At 35.7% G+C, this 22965-nt stretch overlaps 1 long non-coding RNA gene across 5 annotated transcripts in view; it reads left to right on the top strand.

Annotated features, from left to right (window-relative positions):
- Window positions 1–22965, top strand: part of LOC146767402 (uncharacterized) — a 118532-nt gene that overhangs the window by 31374 nt on the left and 64193 nt on the right. For all 5 annotated transcript variants that reach the window (XR_014955760.1, XR_014955762.1, XR_014955761.1 and 2 more), the window contains exon 2: window positions 1–22965. This exon is cut by the window's left edge and continues 10229 nt beyond it. This is a non-coding gene — a long non-coding RNA (uncharacterized LOC146767402).

Genomic DNA, 22965 nt, shown 5'->3' with positions numbered 1-22965 from the left:
AGTGTTAATCTGGAAAAAAAATTAAACTTTTGCAAACTTTTTGATAAATGGTGCAAACATATAAGTGCATGGAATACTTTTGCATCTAGGCATGGCTGAGCTGAAATAAGATCGAAACAAACAAATATGTAAGAATTTTATAAGAATCTACTGAAAATATTTGGCCAAGGGGTCAACTTGTTCCAGAGACAATAGGTAAAAGAACTGCCTCAAAATTATTTGACAAGAGATGGTTGGACAAAGATGGTTTTTTCTTATGAATTATTTGACTATTTTTGCCTTAATAGAAGACAGAAAGATTTGCCAGAAATATGTTATCTTTATACATTTTTATTTTCTGTAGTTACTGTTGCTAGTACAGTCACATTCTGTATAATTTCTTGCTAACTATGTGACTTCTGAAGCTCCCTGACCTAATTTTTCTTACGATCAATGAATTGTCAAGAATGAGATGAAGACTTAAACTGGTGATATAGTCTAGAAAAAAAGGAAAAGGAAAATAAAATGTGTTTAGGCTACTTCAGAATCTCCTTATTTAGAATGACTATTTTCAAAACCACCATGTTGGATCAATCAAGATTTCCAATCAAGCCACTGCTCAGAAACTATGTGTTACCTGAAAGGCTTTGTGATGTAATCACAGCCACAGGAACCTAAAAATTCAAGTATGAGATTAAAACAGGTACACTTTAAGTTGATGCTGGCAGTGAAGTGTCACCCTTCCTCAGAGTGCTCTTGGTGACTGCCAGTGGGCACTGATTTCTATTGGATGGAGACATGGATACAAATCTCAGTACCCAACAATGTCCCCTTCCTTGATTCTTTTATATGAAAAGCATATCTTTATAATTCCCCTCTTAATTTACATAAACTATGTTCCTTCAACTCATTTATTTAAATGAATGTAAAGGAAAAAAGAAATAGTGCTATAAATCAGTCCTTTTTTCATCTTAAGGCTCCCGACTCCAAACAATTTCTTAAAATAACTGTAAAGCCACAAAATATTTTAAGGGAATTTTCTGTCCTGCTGACATGAAATTAACACCACATATCAAATTTATTCTTTAAAATTTCCTGAAGAAGAAAGATTGTAAAAATACATGGAAATTAATAGATCTCTGACCAGACTAAGATGCAATAGGTTTAACTGGAACAAAGAGTAGTCAATAAAAATCTTATGAAATGTCTTCTAAACGAAAGCTTAAGGAAGTACTTAGAAAGATGGTGTGGTAGCTGTGGAATCTCCATCATTAGAGGACTTTAAGACCAGGATTAGACAAGCAAATATCAGTTGGTTTTGCCTTAGGGCCGAGGGATGGACTAAATGACCTCTTGAGGTCATTCTGGGCCTTGAGACTCTGTGAATGCAAACATGCATCCCCTCCTAACCACAACAGAATCCATCATCCCTCAACACCATTTCCTTTCAGTGTAATGCATTCCACCTTAACTTTGTCCTTTGTTTTCCTCTACTAAGAAAGTATGCTTTCAGATGACTGGTGTAATGCAATATCTTGTTGTAACACAATATTCATTAAGTGCTTTGTTAGGAATGAAGAAAATATGTAAAATGTTGAAGTTCATTAGGACATTACAAATTTCTATACATTTTTATTGCATGGTGGAGAAAATAGCTACAATTAACAAAGAAAAATGGAGTAATAGGTCTTCTTAATTATATTTACTTCCTTAGTAAATATGAAATCTATTCTTAGCTCTTGAAAGGTGTCTTTATCATGTAGTGTATGTATGTGTATGCACATGCATATGTATTTACATATATATTTTTATGTGTATCATTTTAAGGTTATATTACAAATAAGAAATGAATGTAGGAAATGGAATTTGTACCATACAACTGTGTCATTTTGATATTGATTGGGGTTTTTTTTCATGTTAGAGGATAGGACAAGAATCAGTAGAATTGAATGAAACCCTAATATGTGGAGCCTTACAAGAAATGTAGTCACTTTTCCAGGTTCTTGCTGGTTCTCCAGTCAAGACATAGGCCTAATCCAAGCTGAGCTTTCTCTTACATTGTTATATCTTTCTGTCACTACTTCCTATTTTTTCTCTCTTAGTTTACAAATATAGCTTTGTTTTTCTTACCTTAGGAAGTCCATTTATGATCTTGTTTTCTATTAATACCCTAGGTGTTACTTTTTCTTTTCTTTCTTTCTTTCTTTCTTTCTTTCTTTCTTTCTTTCTTTCTTTCTTTCTTTCTTTCTTTCTTTCTTTCTTTCTTTCTTTCTTTCTTTCTTTCTTTCTTTCTTTCTTTCTTTTTCCTTTGTTTCTCCTCTAAGATTTTTAAATAAATACTGCATATGTCTGGGATTTTCCTGTTCTCATTCTGACATTTGCTTTCACAGGAAAATCTTCCTCTCAGCAAAGATGTTAAGGATTCTTATTCAAAGTTAGATTTAAAAATCGTTTATATCATCAGCATAATCAATCCCACACTTAAAATCTTGTCTTCCTCCTCCTTTGTCAACTATTTTCTCACCTGTTTTTCTCTTTCCTCTAATCTTCCCTTTCATCTGTTCTCTGGTCCATTATTTCAGTTACTTTCATTTTATTATGGTGGTATCCTTATCTTTCTCTTCAACATCCTTCTTTTCCTCTAGACCACAGGTCTTGGTCACTTCATTCAATTAGACTGATGTACAAGGGGATGTAGCTATCACCTTGTGTTTATTTTTCTTGATAAACCTAAAGGAAATAAATTCTTTATTCTTTCTTCTTTTTGATCAAATTCATCACCATCTTGCATGTCACTCAGGGTAGTAACCTGGCTCCTCTCTGACAGATTCTTGGTCCTTGTATCCAAATACTGTCTACATAATTTGTCAGAGACACACCCTTTTTTAACCATTCACAGTTGAAACTAGTCTCAGCTTTCATGATATCTTATCCCAATTTCTACAGTAGGAGAAATTTCTATCCAAATTTCTAAAGTAAGAGTCTACAATTTGTTAAAATGTGGGTTTTTGTACCCAGAACTTAAACCATGATAACTTTACCTGCAAACTGTTTCTACATATTTAGCATCTCTCACTTGCTTTTAGTGGCATTTACCAATGTTTAGAAAGACTCCTTTTCAAATATTAATCATATGAAGTTAAACAACTTGAGGAAACAGCATGAAGGTGAGTCAGGGGAGGCTTATGATAGATATTAGGAAAAGGTGTTTTACCCAGAGGGTGCCTGAGCACTGGAACAGGCTCCCCACAGCACCAAGCCTGACAGAGTTTGGACAATGCTCTCAGCCATGTGGTGTGACTCTTGGGGCATCCTGCACAGGGTCAGGACATGGACTCAATGATCCTGGTGGGTCCCTTCCAATCCAGTTTAGTCTATGATTCTGTGACTGAAGCATACCACTACTCATGGTTCTTTGTTTTCTTGTATTCCCCTTACTTACAGAACAAATATCCTTATCTTTAACTTGTAAGTCTGCACAACATTTTACTCTTGTCTGTACAGTGCCTAGTACAACAGCAGCTTATGTTCATGATAAGAATCTTAAAGCTTGCTAGAGCTAATTCCCTTAAATTTTACTAGTTACCCAACTTTAAGAAAAATCAGAATTAGTCCTGCTGCATCTGTTTATATTTGTCTGGTTCAGAAATGTGGTTCATGGAGGTGAGAATGGACAGGCTTTCAATTGCTCAATTGTACCTTTAATCTTAAGGCACAGGTAGGAAAAATATCACTAACCCGTAATTTCCTAGAGTGAATCAGAAGAGCTACAGAATATTAAAATATTTGTAAAGAGAAATGTTTCTTTCTTCGAGTGTAACGTTCACCATTATAAAATGATTTTGAAGTATTCATTTTCAATGTAAAAACACTCAATAACCTTGAAAAAAAAAAATGCCCCCAACTCCAATGCTTTTGGAGAGGCTGAGAAGGTTAGTAAGTGATGACAAACTATTGAAAGCTGTTTGCCGTATTGCCGTACTTATAAATTCCTGCTTTGGCTTATCCCTCAAACATTTCATCAAAAAGTAGAATATTATAAGACTGTGACATCCATCAACTGTGGCTAAGCCAAGTTACAGCATTTTTGCTGTCTATTTAAGCCCACTGAAATAGGAATGGACAGTGCCTAGTAAGTGTCTGCCCGCTTTGCCCAAGGGCAAGCAACAAAGTTCATCAGGCTTGGGGGCCAGAAGGTTTGTCTGCCTGAGTCGCTCTGGTCTGACCTAACCCCTCACCTTGTGAAGTGGCCATGGAAGCCAAGGACTCCATTTTAGACATGGCTGAGCCATTAAATTTATGCTTTTCACAACCATAAGGCCTGTTTCTGGCACTGCACCTTCACTCAATGCAGCAGGGCTGTGATGCAAATACTCCTGTGTTTATATTGTAGGAAAAGTTATACTAATGAAACAGTACATTTAAATCCCATATTGTTCTCCACTCTACACCTGTGCCCAGAATCCCCATGCAGTTGTAAATAATATTTGTACAGGTTCCTCAACTACTAAATTTGTGTCTTTGCTAAACCCCAAATATTTGTCCAGTTCATGATCTCTGAAGGCTAAATATGTTTAAGAAGGAATCCAAATATTTACAGCATTGCTACCTTTTTTCTTCTAAATGGATAAAATACGCTGACATGTCTGTTCATTTCATCTGGAAAGAAATTAACTCCATTTCTAAAAACCATATCTTAATTAGAAAATTGGTCACCAGTTGGTTACCAAAATGAGTAGTGTGCCATGGGGCAGATGAGGTATTGCCCCTCTGCTCATTGATGTACAAAAAAAATAATACCTTTTTTCCTTTTTTTTCCCCTTAAGTGTTCTATTCCTGACTTATATATGGCTTTTCAGCTTTTTTAATTAACTGTACCATGTATGGATAATCTGAAATACCACCCTGTTTCAGACTTCCATGTATCCTTTGAACAAAATCTTACTTTACACTTTCTCTCCACTTTTATTCTTTAGGCTTTTCTCTTAATATTGATAATAATTTTTCAGAAAAAAATTTTTCTGACAGTGTATTGTTTCAACAGTCAGAATTAGATGAATACAAATGAAATCTATCAAGAAACAAAAATCAGAAATTCTTTTTCTTCTAATAGTCAATTTTGTTCCTTCAAGTTAGACCCCCACAAAAATTACAAAGGTACTGGTAATAAAAAAATACTTAAAAATCAAGTTTTAGAAATAATTTATGGAATACAAATTTTAGCTGGTCAAAACTTGAAGCCTAACATTGATGTGTGTGACAGATGTGTGAACAGTGATTCTGAGTTCTGAACTTTTGACAATGACTTGATTTTTTCTTCTGCATTTTCCCTCTTTGTATAATAAAAATGTCAATTACTATTATCAATTCTGCTTTAAGTATGAGAAGGACCATATAATATTTCTACAGGAGTTTTGGTAAGATAAAGTCACTGTATCAAGGTAATACATATAATGTATAATATTTACAAGAGAAAACATTAAAATATTTTGAACCTACATCTGAACTGCTGTAAACCAGGTGTTGTTATTACTAAGTTTTGTGAAACCAATCTAAGGAGAAAAATGCTTTATATGAATTCATTCAGAGGTGTGAAAGATAGATAGATGGTTTTGCTAGTGGTACATATGTAAATGTTTCTTCTTTCTTTTAAATTATTTATTTTTCCAGAAGCTTCTGAAAAAAGACAAGCTTTCAAAAAAAGTGCATTAAAAAAGTGAGACTCTGCTAATAATGTCTAAAGAAATAAAAATCTACTTCAGAGAAATTCAGTAGGCAGTCTGCATATTCTAATGATAGCAGTGTGAAATACAGATAGCACACAAGCGATGTAGCAAGGCCACACAGCACCTTGCAATTTAGAATTTGTCAACATTTTGCAGTTTCCCTTGTGACTCACCACTTGGTTGATGTTTCCCATTTATTGTTTACATAGGCTTAAGCTTTGGAACATCCATGAAAAACAGCCCATGTGAGCTTTAAATCAGTCACACATAATGAGAAATTTCAAATAATTCCAAGCAGTTAATTTAATATTTTATAAGAAAAATGCAACTTGAGTGGTGCAGTTACATTTGCAAGAAGATCAGGAAGGACAGCAATAGCAGGAACCCATACATTACTGCTGATATAGAGATAAACTGAAAAAATGTGAGATTGCGTATCTGAAGTCTGTAACTGCTGTGCTCATACTTAACGTGTAGGTTTCATTCATTAAATATATGTATAACATAAATATGCTAATCCTATGCCTCTGTCAGTCTGCAAAGAGGATAAGAGGGGTAGAAAACATAATTAAAAATTGTGTAGGTGTTTCTGTTAAAATAAACTTGCCAATAGTGTGAAATCTGAATTTCTAGCTTGCCTTATTTTAATTTTGTGCTGCCTGGACCCTAAGTATCAAAAGAAGGGATTTCCTTTACTTCCTCAAGCCAGTCAGAGTCCCATATTACGGTGAACACTGAAACTTTTCAGATAGAAGCCAAGATGCCACTGGACAAGAAATAGAAAGAACGTCAAGAAATTCCTATCTCTTTACATAATCTGATTTCTTTTTCCTTTTTGTGTGTGTGAAGCTGTGCAATTTCCAGTGACACATTAAACATGGCTCCACAATTGGTTGCTAAAGAGCAGTAACTTCTCTATTTACACTGTCAGAACATTAATCAAGAAATTGGAGTAGCCTGGGGTTTGGGTTCTTTCTTTTTTCTTCTTTTTTTTTTTTTTTTTTTTTTAATCATTGCTAAATATATCCAGAGTGCTCTAATAAAAATCTGGAAAAGGAAATTAAAATCTTAAGTAAGTCTGTCCACAGTGATTTTAGGACTTGATTGTGGATTTCATCCTGATGGTGTTGATTTTAGGGACTACTACATCAAAGCATGAATGGTTTAGCTGCAAGCTCATGTTTACTACTTCACACAACACACTTGTTTCCCCGAAAGCCAATTCTGATTCAAATCAATTTAATTAAGTAACAAAGCTGGTTGTCATGGTAACAACACTACTAATTTGTCATGGCAAATACTCTGTGAGATTGACCAGTTGCTAAGCAACAGCCAATGGTCTTGAGGACAGAAGATGACAAATTCTATCTGGTGCAGATGTTGTGATCCAGTCCTGAATTAGGTCTCTGTTCAGAGTGGATTCTCAAGAGAGCATCACCTGGATAGCTTAATAGCAACACAGGGAGTTGCATGCCACAACAAATTATATTGCTTTGTATTTTAAAAATGTGTTTGAGGGAAAAGATAGTAAAATAAAGTAATTTGATGCTCTGTGTCATCTTTTTTATTTTCCTGTTACAGAATATATGGTGATGATTCAATCTTACTGTACTTGGCTTTGCATATGCATATTTATATCTCTGAAACAGTCTTTTATTCATCTTTGTACAAATGATACATAAAATTTAGGCATGCAAGCAAGTGGAATGCAAAACAAGTGGATTATAGCTAAATCACCTCAACAAAATCTGTTTGGAGTAACGTGCATAATTCACTCACAACAATGGAAAACAATTTATTTTTAGTTTATTATTCTTTCTCTCCAGATAGCCTCCAACTTCACAGTTTAAATTTGATTTACTTTTATTCATGAGAGAAAATTCATTATTTCTCTCATAGGAAGTACTACAAATATTTCAGGCTGTTGGTATCTTCCTACCTGTACCTGCCTTTGACCTGAAATCAGACTAAGTGTAATGCAACATCATTTTGTAAATGCATGACTTCAATTTATCCTACTAGCTAGCATCTCTCAAATCCTTGTTTAACTGTCTCCTAATTTAAGAACCCATTTGAATTTAGGAATAATTTAAATATTGTGTGCAGTTCTATCATTAGGCCTAAATCTAAAACATATCTGTAAACTTAGTGATTTGTCTGCAAAATGAACCAAACTGACAAATGACAAGGAAAAATAGAGAAATTTGTAAGACTAAGAGGCTCCAAGACAAAAGTTGATTGATTTACAATTCATTGGAAAATATTGCATCAGAAATGCTTTGTGAAATGGGATTGGTTTTTCTAGGATTTTGCTTGCAAATCTAAAAAAAATTCTGACAGTTTTGAAATGCTTGGGTTTTAGGTTATTTTAGAAATTTTGTTTCTTTATGGAAGCTGACTTTTCAATTAGAAATAATTTGCCAAATTATAATCATAACAGAATGACAAGTGCTCTAATAGAACAAAGACTCAAGCATTGAAATCAAAACAAATCCTTCTAATTTTCTGAAGCAAGATAACTGAATGACCCAAAGTTCCCCTCCTTTACTCTATCATAATTTTCTTTTCTGTGAAATCACTCCTGCTGGCAGAAAGATTTTAAAATTCCTGAAAAACCTAATGGGGCAGATATTCCAGACTCCACACATTTCTAATATGGACAGTACAATAGTTTCTTAGTAGATTTATTACAATTGATTGTCCACAGGAAGATCAAACAAAAACTTTATATTATGCTCTATGATATTTAATTGTATTTATACAGCAACAACTTTGCAGTTTAAATAAAATAGTATCAGAACCAAAACAAATGTTTGTTTTATTAGTTTTACTGCAAATGCAATACTTGTGATAAAAATGAAATAAAAATGTGATTTTTCATTGAATTTGAAGTGGGTTAAAATTAACCAAATTAACAATTCACACAAATTTTGATTTTAAAAAAGTAAAATCAGCCTTTTAAAATTAAGTTTGTAAAGTTACTATATAAATAGAGAGAGAATCATACTCAACAATTTTGATTAAAAATGCATTCTTCTGCAGAAAATTAGCTACAATACTTCCTGCAGTATTGACAGAAAATATGAAAGCAGTATCCACATGCAACTTAAATGTCATCCAGTCATTATTTCAAACCACTTTTTAATGTAATTTTGTTTGGAGTGTCTGTGGCAAGGCTTTGGCAGTAGGGATTCTGCAGGGCACTGCCTCTGTGGGCAGAACTGGGGAAGGAAAAGTGGTGTTTTAATATTTGTCTTGTTTCTCACTAACAAAATCTATTTTAATTAAAAAAATTATATTAATTGTTCTCAAATTTAATCTGTTTTGCCAGTGACAGTAACTGGTAACAAGTCGTACTGTCTCAATCTCAACACATGAAGTTTCTTATCCTATTTTCTCCCCCACTCCTGCTAAGCAGAGGAAAGGAAGGAGTCACAGGTGTAAATGTGGCTGTTTGCCAGGTCTAACCCACCAGGTAAAGACAATCTAGCCAATGAAAAAAATTGCATATAGTGAGTGCACTGGCTATTGGAGCCAAGATTTAATGCTCAACAGCAGTACCTTCCAGTTTTCAAAGTCTGAAAATTATTTTAACATTTAAAAAATAGTAGACAACATGGTTTTTTTTTCTCTCCTCTTAAAGCTGCAGATAAAATCCTAATATTGTACAAGGAGAAAAAATAAACAGCTAAAGTCCTTTGAAATACAACTGTAAAGTGACAATATTACATACAAGAATATTCAGAAGACCTTACATGCATTTGCCTTTGAAACTCACAAGCAGTTACATATTTTTACTATTATTTTGATGAAGATGACAATTCAGAGATAATTTAAACTCTGCAGTGGAAGGAACAGAATGACCCTATCTCTTGCATAAGGCATGCTGGTAAGACAGAATGTTACCTTTTCAAAGCTTTTCATTTTTAAAACACCAAAAATTGGAGGAACCCTGAGATCCTTAAATAAATTAATTACCAACTTACTCCTTCTGGCCAGACATCTGAGAACTGATATTTGCTTTCTTTACTTCCTGATCATATGCTTTTCCATATCATATGAATCCTGGTAATTTCTAACTCCTTATGATGTTCCTTTTCAAAATTAGTTTCTTTTTCAGAAGGAAATTGTGATTTGCAGTTTTGACTGCTATATATGTAATATTGTGGTTTGAAAAGTTAAAATAAATCTTATTCTAGCAAGTCCAGATAGTTTTAATATCCAGGTTGTTCATCAGAACTGTCTTTCTCATTATTTACCATACAGGTTTTTTTTGTGTAAATCTTAACAAGACTAACTGTGTGTCATTTTGCACAGTGCTGCTCAGGTCATGACTTGACTCGGGACAGAAAAATGGAATCCAATAGGAAAAACCAAACAGAATATTTTTCATTAGAATTCTTTTTCAAAAGCTATCAAGTTAGAAAACTTTTAGTGAATTCTCTACCTGCAGTATTTTTTAAATCCCAAAGAAAGCAAATACCTTTTAGAAATCTTTGTCAATGAAACCATTAACTCAATCAAAAAGAGAAAGTTTATTTGATAATTTTTTCATTAAGCTATGTTGATTGACAGTGTGCCATTATTTTAATTCTTCATTGATTTAATCTCCCATAACCTTGACTTACTTGCTCTATGTCCATATTTGTCCTTAAGCAGTGGCACAAGAACCATTTTTTCCAGAACCTCAGATTTTTTCAGTCTTCCAAGATTAGTTCATCAGTCTGATATTCCTTTGAATCTTATATGGGTGAAGTATTTCATTATAGTTAAACTTTTTTTTTTTTTCTAAACTGTTATACTGCTCCTTTCCTTTTCTCTCATCGCTACTGTAAGAAAACCTGTTCTGTTGTTCTTGTGTTAAACAAGATCCTTCTTTCTAAGAACAGATGCAAAGTATACACTGGAGAATTCTTCCTTTCCTACAGTGTTACTGACATTTATATTGTCCCCATTTGGTAAACTTGGCCCAGAACTTACCCCCAGGACAAAATTGTTGGGAGTGGAGAGAAATGGAAAGTCTTGGGGGAGGAATTAAGAAGACTGCAACCATTTCATCACTTCTCACTCAGTACAAGGCACATATTGGGGGTTATACATCAGACTAAGACTTCCTGTTGTTACCTCTTCCTTTCTTTCACACATGGCAACTGTCCCTACACCAGTCTATCACCAGAAATCAATTTTACTTCTATTCAATAGTAACAGCAAGGCTAAATAATTTTTTCTGTTTAATGCTGACTTCCCTGATCTCAAAAATCACAAAACGTCTGAAAGTGACACACAGTTCAGAAAACTCTTCTATGTTTTTTTTCTTAATTGATCTGGCAGATAACAGCATTTGTTTCAAAAGGTTAAAATCTGTTCCTATAACTAATCTTTTCTCTAAAACCCCTTTTCTCTATCAAATGGCTGGTCCGGCCTCTGGCTGGCATTCTGTCTTCACAAATTTCTCTAAAAATCACCATCCTCCCACCTTTTGTTTCTCCGAGGATCCCTGGGAAGACTCCTATGAATCCATCACTGAAAATGGCAACCAGGGAAAGCAGCCATTTCCTCCAGTAGAAAACAGTTCTGCCACATTCTCTGAAAGTATATTCTCCTCCCAAGGCAAGCACAGAGCTCCCATAAGCACTAATGCACACACAGAGGTGAATATTCCCATTTGTGAGAGACCGTAATTGAATCACCATTAGCTTCAGCTTCTGGCATTGTTCAGAATGAGCCAAGTCCTATTGCTTCTCATTGCTAGAATGCAATAAACAAGAGTTAAACTCTTTAAAGGCAGCTTTGTTCTTCTGTCAGACACCTGCTGAACATTTGTTTAAAATATAACAACTACAAAGAGGTATTAGAATCTGGCAAAGACAAAGGCCCAAATTAACCTTAACTATAGAGTGTCTATCAATGCCTCTGTCTCAACTACTTCAAAATCTTTTTTTCAGGTGTCTATAGAAGCAGAATTGTTACTTCACTTTCAACTTTTTTCACAGATAGCAATCTTTCAAGAATATGCCATAGAGTAAGTGGTTGCTGCTTGTTTTTTGTTCTTTCTTTTTTATTCTATACAGAAAATAGAACCTTCCTAAGAAAACTTTACAGGCTTACACACACACACACATACACACACACACACACACACACACACACACAAATAAAGTACCTAAAAAAAAAAAAAAGCACTTTTATGAAAGCTATCCATCAAATGTCAAGGATAATAATCAATTTTTTGTCACAATGAACTGATAAAAGCTTTCAGTAATAATGTCATGGGGAAAAAAATTTGTGTTGGAACTCGTAACGCTCAGCCCTGATATCAAACGAATTCATAAAAGCTCAATACCACTGTAACCCTCGGAGGCATGACAAAACACAATTTCTCATCCACAGGATATGGAATAATTCCTTCTTTTTATTTTTTTTTTTCACAGAGGGAGAAGCAAAAGGAAAAAATCTGAATTTCAAAAAAAATATTACACGATCCTGCTTATGCAGGTGAACATTACCGATCATTTTGGTCGCCGATATCACAAACCGTTATGGTGATTTCTCTCACATCATGCAAATAGCTGCATAATGTCTACTCCTCTTGGAATGTAAAATCAAATCAGCATTCTAATGATACAAGCTCGTGATGAGCTTGGAAATAAATATGCAGAAGCGCATAAAAAAAAAAATCAAGGCAATCAAGGAGAGCCAGCGTCCTAGCTTGGACTATAAATCTTTGTCTGTTTCAATCGTAAAGCTGGCCGAATCAGTGTAAAATTCGAGCAGGGATGTCATCAATTTCTGTTAACCTCTCTATTCTTCTTTGTGTTGGTGGTGCAGTGATGGATTGGTTTTGTCACTTGTGCTCAGTTCACAGTATGTTAACATGGAAGGGTGCAGTCAGGTTATGAAGAAGGGTTATTACTGTCCCAGCTCTGACCTGGACTTACTATCTTTTCTAGTATCACAAAGCCTTACTGTCTTTGGGAGTGAGAAGCAGCATCCTTTGAGCTGCCTAATGCTAAACAGAGCAGCCACATTTTTTTCCTCCAGTTGCTGTGCTATAGTTCTTTCCAGATGCTTTACTTCAGCTTATAGGCCTATTGTCTTCTACCATTTTTTAATTAATAAACTAATGTAGGAGATGCTTATTAATCCAGCTAACAGTGCAGGCAGAAAAGTAATGAATTACTGGATTACATTAAGAGGAATCTATGATTTGCAAACAAAAAAGATTCATAATTTTACAATCTCTAAATAACAAAGCACTAGCAATAAAACAGAGGAAATAATATAAAGTTATTAGCATGTCTGAATGCAAAAATATCTCAAGGAGTGGACTAACAATTCTTCTTTCATGTTGGCTGGATCATGTGCTTGGTAAGGATATTTAAATTGCGCTACCTAATTTCAGCAGTGACTTTAACGAGTTAGGGTGTTCTTCAGATCTTGGTTTCTGCTTCTCTGCTGTATCAGTGCACCCACTGCAATCTCTACCGCACAGCACTCAGACACCTGGATCTACTTCAAAAACTCACAAGCTCAACTTTAAGAAACCTCAGGCTCTGTTAATGTCAATGGAACTGCTCAAGTGCTTAAGTTAAGCATGTTCCTAAATGCTTTGTTGGAAGATTGTAATAAATTCTAATTCAGAACCCAATGAAATCTTTAGGAGTCTTTATATTGACTTCAGTGGACATTGTATCAGGCTAATAGAGCTCAACACCTCACAGAACTGAGCTTTTAAATAGTTGGTTCATTTCACCACATAAGTGGTTGTTTTAGTGGTGGGTGAAGTGATCCCTATGTGTAGTATTTAATATAGTGTGTTTCAGCTTGTTAAGTTAGTAAAGTGCTTTGGGATCACTTGAGATGAAAGGTACAATACAAATGCAAGTTATTATTACACTGCCAGAAATACAATTTTTATTTTTTTTTTGTGAGTGAAAAATCACATTAAAATAAGTGCTTTAAAACAAAGGAAGCAGAACATTATTAAAAATCTGTATCTATTTGCTTCTATAAGGAAAAGCCAAATGGAACAAAATAATTCCTGCAATAGGTAATCTGGGTCCTGCAGAAAATCTGAACAATTGAGGGTCAATGGCATTTTGTAAGTGATGCTTTTGCTCTTGACAAATTGGACACAGGATATAGGAGTAAATCTGGTCACAAATGTCTGCCTCTTCTCAGAGCTGTGTTGGCTGCTCAAAAGCAATTAAGTGAAGTGGGTGCTCAAGTCCCATTGAATGTCCCAATTAACAATTAGCAAGACTTGTGCTCTTAAGGGTTTTTGGAGATCTTACACAATGGAGCAATGACAAAGTCACATGGAGGAGAATTTCTATATCCTTTCTATGAGAGCTATTTTTAATGTCATATAAAAAATCCTGAATTAAATATAGTAGAGAACCAATAAGAATCAATTGTTTTGTCATAGCTTATTTTACTATTCATCAAGTGCAGGAATGTAAAAGGAGCCTAACCAGACATCAGACTCAGCAATTTATCCAAAACCGAACTGATAGAAGTTTCCCAAGCATTTTTTCCATTAAAAATGTATTCCTACTGTCAACATTCTTAAGAGATCTTGGGGTAGCAAACCAGTGTATATAAACAACAAAACCAGAGGTAAATTTGCCATGATAAAGTTTCTCTGTGTGGTCAGTGTGGCTTGTTTTCCTCACAAGTTTGTTTATTCTTTTCTTCTCATGAATTTGAACAAAATGTTCAGTGGCAGCTACAGAGGCTCCAAAAAAAAAGGGGTCAAGAAAGAATCCCAAAGAAGTCATATTGACCTTACTAATAAATTCCACCTTGGAAAGACCTTCAAGAACCTCTGAAGCCAAGAGGGACTGTATATTTGCTCATGCTGTCCCTGTCCCATGAAAGGGAATTTTCTCTCCAGAAGGGAATGCATCTGCCCATCTACCAGCCCACATGTACCCTCACCCACTGAGTGCTGCCCTGTACACATGTAAAGAGAGCAAATGCAATCTGCCACAAAAAGGCCTTGTACTAGTCTCCAGAGACATGACTCCCATTAAATTAATTATTGTATTGCAAATATTTTTAGCAGGATGCCCATTTACTACTATATTTGCCTTAAAGGTTCAAGTTCTCTATTACATAATGATATACAAATTAAATGCAATTTCAAATTTAAACCTGTACAAGTGTCAGTTACCAAGTTACCCTGTTAATCCCATGAGGCTGCCCAGAGCACAGCTGGAAAGTGTGCTATTGTGCAGACATAGCATTCCTTACTCCAAGAAACTCTTATTGAAGGCATTATGGCTAATGCGTCTTATTTATTGTTGGTATTGCAGAGTCCAGTGAATTCAGGCATAAGACTTGGCCTGATACAATAGATACTGTGCAGAAATAAACAGGGTTGCATGGCTCTGCCAAATTTCAAGGAGAGATGAAACAATTTTTGTCTTCTAAACTGATCTTCAAATCAAAGAATCCTAGGCTGCTGCAACAGTATTCAGCATCTGGGAGCTCTCCTTCTGCAGGAGGAGCTAGCTTAGGTTTTCCTGGCTTCCATGAAATTTTGATTATTGTAACTGGCACTTTGTGTAATCAGTATAGATCAACCTCAGTCAAGTAGAAATATGTTCTATGCATGTTGCTAATAAGAAAATATAATTTAATCTAATTGTGAAAAATTAATTAGGAACATGGTCAAAATAATTTAAGGTCCGTAAGAATCTTTCTGAAAAATTTTCTGTATTTTTCTAAGGCTTTATTTAATTTCTAATGATGTTTGCACTGTTTTGGATGAAATCCTTGACATGTTGACAAGGAATTTTGCAATACCTAAACCAAGGGAGGTTTGTTGTTTCCAAAGGTATGATCCTGAGAAGTCTGCAGAGGGTCTGGATGTTTGTCTCAATAATTTATGAGCTTATCAGTAGACTATGGGACTTTGAGTTTTGGTCCCACATTCAGCTTAAAGAAGAAGTAATTTCAAAAGCAGGCTAATTAGCAAATTATGACTTTGCTATCTTGCTCAACAGTTATTTAAACCAACACTCCCCAAAAGAAGAAACAAAATGGAGTCACAAATATTAACATGCAAATTCAAACACAGATACACAGGATGTATAATGAGACAGAAAAAGTTTTTCCTAATAACACAGAGTGACTTTAAAATAGAGATTAATGCATGTTGAATGCATGTCCCTCACCCTTCAGTTTTCCTTTTTGGTTTAAAATTATTTTGACCTTGAGCCTATTCTGTAATCAAGGTGTTTGATAAGTCAAATCTTTCAGAAGTGTAAGGAAAAAGCACTTTTTAGAATGCTAAACTGGAAACACACAGGGTGCAGTTATTGCTTTAGAGAAATGTCATAGATGTCCTCTAACCTTTTTTTTTAGGAATGTATTTCTTGGATGATTTTTTTCAAGGACTCAGGTCAGGAAGAATCTACCCCAAGGGTAGTTGGAGGGAAGAAAAAAATAACAAGGCATGGTGGCACCTGGGGACCACAACATTGTTCACATCCTCTGTAATCATCAGTGCACTGCTCAGCTGCTTTGGTAATTTACATAATACCATCCTGACACGTTCACTTCAGCTATCCATCACCACTGGGATGGTGCTGCTGTTTTCTTGCTTTATTTTCTTTCTCCCTATCTGTCTTTCTCTGTGCCTTTCTTTCTCTCATTGTGTCTTATGTTTATCTGGCCAAGCAAAAAAGATTGATTTCACATTGTTTCTGCCCTCCTTGTTCAAGAAATATGATTTTGGCAAATGATGAGGCAGCCAGCACAGCTAATAAGAAAAATGCACATATAGAGATTTTATTCTCTACATTTTAATGAATAGCATCTTTAGGGGAACTGAGGAGGAGGAGGAGAAGAAGAACAATAATTTAATGGATATTGAAATGGGGGAGAGAGTCAGTTTAATAAAGCTAAATTTAAATTATATGATCGACTTTATTCACATGTAATCATGGCAAAATATGCAACATAGGACTGGACACTGAGCTTAAAATAAAAGCCTAAAGCTTTGTTTCTTGAGTTGCATTTTCTCAACAATTAACAAAGAAGTAATATTTCAATTTTCTAAATGTAATTTTTATTGTCATGTGACAGATTAATTTGCTGTCTGAAAACATAATTAATTCCTGCAGTCCTACCTACTGAGCTCCAACTACAGGCTTGTTCTCCCCAGCATTTTAGCTCTGCACCCCTTTGACTTTAATGGTGTTGTTCCTGATCACTGTAACGGATATTGACAGCTATGCCCCTGTGTGCATCCTTGTCTATCACCCCTGTGTATGCCACAGTCACCTTCCCACAGGAAAGGAAAGCTCTAAGACACAGGGAAGGACCACTGAAATGGGCATGTGGACAACCTGTTTATTGTTACTTTCTATAGCTTATTGGGGTGAAGTTTTCATTCCCTCAACCACTCATTCCTGGCAGTGAAAACCCAAAGTAACTTGGCTACCAGGACTTCCCACTACATGAAGCTAAAAACCAACTTTTAAGGCAACTGGTACTTGGTACAGGAAAGGATAAAAGGCACTTGTATTGGTGTCCCTCAATGAGCATCAGAAATGATTCCTTGTCTCTGTATACTGATGTTCCTAATGAATAGTTACAGGGCAAAAAAACCTTTGTGGAAATAAAAGTATGATGGTATTTAAAACCCATGCCACCAGCCCCCAAAAAGACAGTTTCATTCACTTAGAATTTCTGAACCCATCCCATATAATAATAATAATAATAATAATAATAATAATAATAATAATAATAATAATATCTATCTGTACAAAGGCATGAATAGCCCTGTTCTCATACTGTGTTTTCATTATTAATGTAGGTATTTCTCAGCTTAGTACCTCAAGTTAAGTGGGAAGAACCTGAGATGCAGACTTTTATATATGGAAACTTTGGATTCAATCCCTGTTGTGTTGAAATACTGGGACAATTAAGACAGCTGCATATATATTGAAGGAGAGGTGGGGACTTAGAGAGAAAGCTGACAACCTCAGGCAGATCTCCATAGTTTGCATTCATATACACTACATTATTTAAGCAACTGTATTAATTTGGTAATAACACTCTGGAAGAGTTGATCCTCTGTAAGGTCAGGGTCTTCTGCAGCTAGAGACTTTGCATAAACTTATGGATTGTCTTCATCAAATCCATGGTATGAATGGATTTCTAAAATCCAGTATGCAAAGTAAAAGAAAAATATTTTTAATGAGCAAATCCTTTCACCTCTGAAAACTTCACATTCAAAATAAAAGAAGCCCTTATTATAGACTGCAATCACATTTATTAAGACTGTAGTTTCATTTCATACCAGAATCTCTCCTAAAGGTTCTTTATACTCTTTGATTCTTATTTCATAATTTTTTTTTCTGATAAAATTACAGGATATTTTGAAGACTTCTCAGAGTTCAGGTTTCAATTAAATCCTGTCTCCTTATATATCAACTTTGTATGATAGAAACAAATTCAAGGTACTGTCCTGCAAACACTGATACAATGAGATAACTCAAGAGAGCACTTGAATATTCTCAAGTATAGGCTCCACTAGAAAAATTTAGCCTTGGCAAAATCAATTTATTTCATGTGTATTAACACTGCTTTATGCTAGGGCTGAGTTTTTGTTTTGTTCTGAGGGTGTTTTTTTTTCTTTTTTTAGTGGAAGAAGGACTTCATTTTGACACCAAAAAAATGTCATCCAAACTACCTTGTTTAGAAAAACCAGTCTTTGTCCGTGCAGAGCAAATGCATAGAACATCGAAGTACCTCAGTACGTTGGCAAAATGGAAGAATATAGGAAGATTCTTCTGAGATCTCACAGAAAGACTGGAGAGCACTGATCTTATTAACCTCTAAGGACCTTGGAACAAGATTTTACAGCAACTAGCCCACACTCTGAGACAACAACAGAGAGCATGATCCTTTAACCTCTGCAATATTAATATTCTGTTGTTATCTGATGAGCTCTAGCATTTCTTTAACAAAGTGGACAAAGACGGCATAATGAGATATGATCTTAGATTTGGTATTCTGATCTGTTCATGATAATGCTAAAGTTACAGAATTATAGGTGAAACTTTAGGAAACTTAGATATTTCTTTTTATTCATGCTACAACTTACTCTTTCATGCACATGAGACTCAGGCACCTCTTTAACAAAACTAAAAATCTTTCAGTCTTTTAATGTGATAATTTTTAAACTAGACCTGTTTTACAGGATTTTTAATGGGAATAAATAGGTATGAAACAGGAGAATGCCATGTTCTTACTTGGCTTTCCTGACACCGGGCTGGAGATGTTTCTTTCCAGTACAGTTCACATTAATGTGGCTGTCATCATTGCTCCTGGAATAGCTTATGAGGGGCTCAGTTCAGGCAACAATTTATGTTGTTGCAGAGACTACAGCCAGCACAGTTAAAGGAGACCTCGTGAGATCTGGGGCCCTAAATCTTCAGCCACTTGACACTAGTGAACAGCATCAACTCTGTTTCCATTTTCCACAAGAAGAAAAAAAAAACATAGATTGCTTTTAATTTCCTTTTTTTTTTTTTAAAGGTTGGGGGAAAGCTATGTTGGCAACTGATACCAGAGTGACCTCTCTGTGACTGACAGAAGGTTCATCACTGCGTGCTATATCTGTCACCTCAGTAATGTATGTAGGCTCAGCTGCCCAGTGATCTCAAAGTGAATTCCCATCCCTGACTTGTACGTTGTAACCTGTGGGTGGATTGCATGTAAAGCAGCTTCACTGGTGAGCTATGCAGATGTTGACAAGGTGTGGGAAATGAATATGAAAGAGGATTAAGTTTTTCCAAATTCTATATTTAACAATAGTGCTTGACTGACCATTCTGTGAAAGCTACACAGATATGATGAAGAAGTCCTTTGTTCCAGATGAGGTTATGCAAAGAACACATTTCTAGTGGGAACCTTTTCTGGGTCTGGATACCAAGGTTTCAGGTGCCTTCAGTGTCTTAAATATAATACAACAGCTAAAATTATATGAAAATGCCTGTAATTCCCAGATGATTTCACAGACCCAATAAATTACTTTACTAGCTCTTTTAACTTTCATGGTCTAATTTTGTATAGACTATATTATTTTTTAATAAATTTACAAAACCCAGAAAAATCCATGTGGAATTTTTATCTGTAGAGTTCTCACGAAACAACTAATAATGTGCTTTTGTCAGCTGAAAGTTGGAGTGGTTCCTATGTATTTCCAGTCGATTAAAGCACACAGATAGTGAATTCCCAAAGAAAAACATAAATCACAGGAGAATTTGGTACTCTTTCCTTCTGCATCCACAAAGCTACAGGTAATGAGGCAAATGAGCTGCAGATTTACTGAGACTTCATGCCCATATATTAAAAACAAGCAATAAACAAACAAACAAACAAAAAAATCTCAGCTCAATTCAATTATACAGTTACTTTGTTTGGTCTGGATTTTATGATACAAATTGAATTAAGATGAAGACACAAAGAGTCCATTTTTGTCTTTTAGGGAGGAATCTTTCTAACTTTCTACTGTGAAAAAGAAAACCATTAGATTCTGACAAAGTGAGGAGGAAGAAAACACTTCAAAATGATCATGTTAGACACTGAATCCAAGAGATAAAATATTACATCTCATAAACATGTTACACATGCATTTAGAAATGAGCCCCTGGAATTACAGAACAATAAAAGTTATAGAAAAAAATAATATTAGTTTTGAAAAATAATAACTAAAGTTCCTACTATGTTTAAGAAAAAACTGTTTACATTCTTATTAAAGCACTTAAACAGGATGAAATTATTTGCTCTCCTTGAGTGCCAGGAGCGTTATTTTAGGTCTAGGTCTACCAGCCATACTCCTGCCTGCTCTCTCATTTATCTAAGCACAATTACTTCTGCAAGTGACTGGATCACTTGGTGAGATTGTGATCTTAACTGAGCATATGTAGTCTTCAAAGACAAAAATAGGTAACCATCCAGCTCTCCTGGATAGTCAACATTTCTGCGTTTGAAAATATCTCCCTCACTGTCCATTCAGAGGCAGGTAGCCAATGCATTGCCTGGGACTAAAACCACACCATAGATAGACTCACACCTCATTACAATTTGATGTGGCCAGCATTGCTTAATTAAGTACATAATCAAGCACTCATGTCTGCTCCTCCCACTTGCATCTCTTCTTATCACTTTGTAATTTTCTTATCCCTGCCAACAAAGGGAGAAACAGCAGCACATAAACATCCACCCCCTCTTTCATCAGCCCTGCATTGTGATGGGTGTTTGTGTAATTGTTGTAGAAATTTTGTAAGCGTGTATGGAGGACACCTTGAAATGTTGTTTAAAAAGAAACTTCCTTGGAGGTCAATAGAGTCCTTCCACGACTGATTGAAAGATCACTTCTCCTATTTTTTACCAGGTTGCTTCAATATTTCCAGTAGATCTTTAGAGATGAATGATGAACTTTTGGATGCTGGAGTCAAGCGTCTGGTTTTAGCTGCACTCTGACTTTCTGGTGACCTTAAGGAGGACACAGAGTCTTCCCAAAGATGAGAGAAAAACTAAACCCACATAAAACCCCACAAACTACTCCCCAAACAAATAAACAAACAAACCAAAAAACACCCCCATTTTGTCTGATCAGTCATTCAGGTGTTTGAGCTTGCTGCTCCTGTGCTCACCTGCCCATCCATCCTACACTGCAGGGCTATAGTCCTGTATGGGAAGGACCTGGGGAAACTTGCTGGATCAGCACTGGGAAGGTGTCACAGGACAGCATGACAGAATATGCAAAGGTTGCCTCAGGCCAAAAAAGCCAAGCCAACCTTGTTCCCAGCTGCCCATGCTGCAGGTAGGAATGTAGCTGGGGGAAGGCAAGCTCAAGCTATCTTTCCTACTGTTATCAGCATTCCCATAAAGCCAGTGCGACCCTAAACATGGGCTTCTGTGCAAACTCTTGGGATGCAAGGTGAACTTGGACTCCAACATTGCTCTGCGCCTGTGCTTAGACTATAACAAAAATTTAATTTCCACACCTCAGAGCTCTACGTAGTGATGATAACAATCCTTTATTTCTCCCACTCTTTGCCTGTAATTATCTACTTAGCATTCAAAACTTTTGTCTCTTCCCACGTTTTCCAGAGCCTAGCACAATTTGAAACTGATCACAGGCAGGATCTCTGGACACTACTCTAATGCAAATAATGCTAATGATAAGAGCAATGCCCCAGGGGTGTTGCAAAGCTATCCTAATATCCAAACCTGATTGTAATTTTATTTAGACTTTATATTACTGACTAAGAGCATTTATCTTCTTGCCATGTGCGGGCATGCAGTTAGCTCACATTGCTTATGGGTTTCCAAGATAATGTAATGCAAACAAATCATATATCGTCTGAAAATGAGTCAGGCCCACATTTCAACTTGATTTGATTTACCGTCACCTGTGTTGCAACGACTGCTAGTCTGTTGAAATAATGAAAGAAAGAGAATAAAGGCTTTTCAGGCCAGTGTGGGAAAGTACCTGTTATATAAGCATCTTTGAAACACAGAGGGGATAAAAAGTTAGTTAGAAGTCTTAGAGAAGTGGCAATTAAAAAAGCAATGCCCCTTCTGGAAAGGGACTATACCTGCTTTTGTGGATGCCAGGGTGAATTCATTTGACAAAAATTGCTTGACTTTTGTCTCGTAGTCAGTCTCAAGACTGACTCAGATGTGTAGAAAAAAGTGAAATCCCTCATACTCAGCTCATACCTCATATCAGGTTCAAAGTAGTCTTTACTGATGTATAGTACAAAACTACAGTAACCTCCAAATCCCTACCTGTGTCAGTGTTTCTCAGCAGTTATAAATGAGGGCTAAATTTAAAAGAATTATCCAAATCCTTGTCACCAGCCCTCTCATCTTTCTGGGATGGTCAGGATTTGATCCAGGCTGTAATACTAAGGAAGTTGGATAACTTTCTGTACAGAGGCATTTTGTGACCTCAGGTTAGGAGAGATGGTTTTTCAGGATGGAAAATAAATATCTATTTTCTCAACTAACTGCCTTGGCAAAATGCTGCCTTCCCACCCCTTCACACACACATTCCCCCCCTCCCATCTCAGCTGTGCCACCACTCCCTCCATGTTTCTGTTTTGTGTTTTGCTGACTGGACCTGGAACTGAAAGCTGTGTCTACTGGCACTCTGTTTTGCTGGGTGTTTTTGCTGTGGATACACTCTGAACTGCTGGAATACCTGCTGCTCTTGAGCACAGATAACAAG

The sequence above is a fragment of the Lonchura striata genome, chromosome 5, assembly GCF_050655825.1.
Source record: "Lonchura striata isolate lonStrDom1 chromosome 5, ASM5065582v1, whole genome shotgun sequence".
Taxonomy (NCBI): Eukaryota; Metazoa; Chordata; class Aves; order Passeriformes; family Estrildidae; genus Lonchura; species Lonchura striata.
This window is presented reverse-complemented; position numbering and strand designations above follow the sequence as displayed.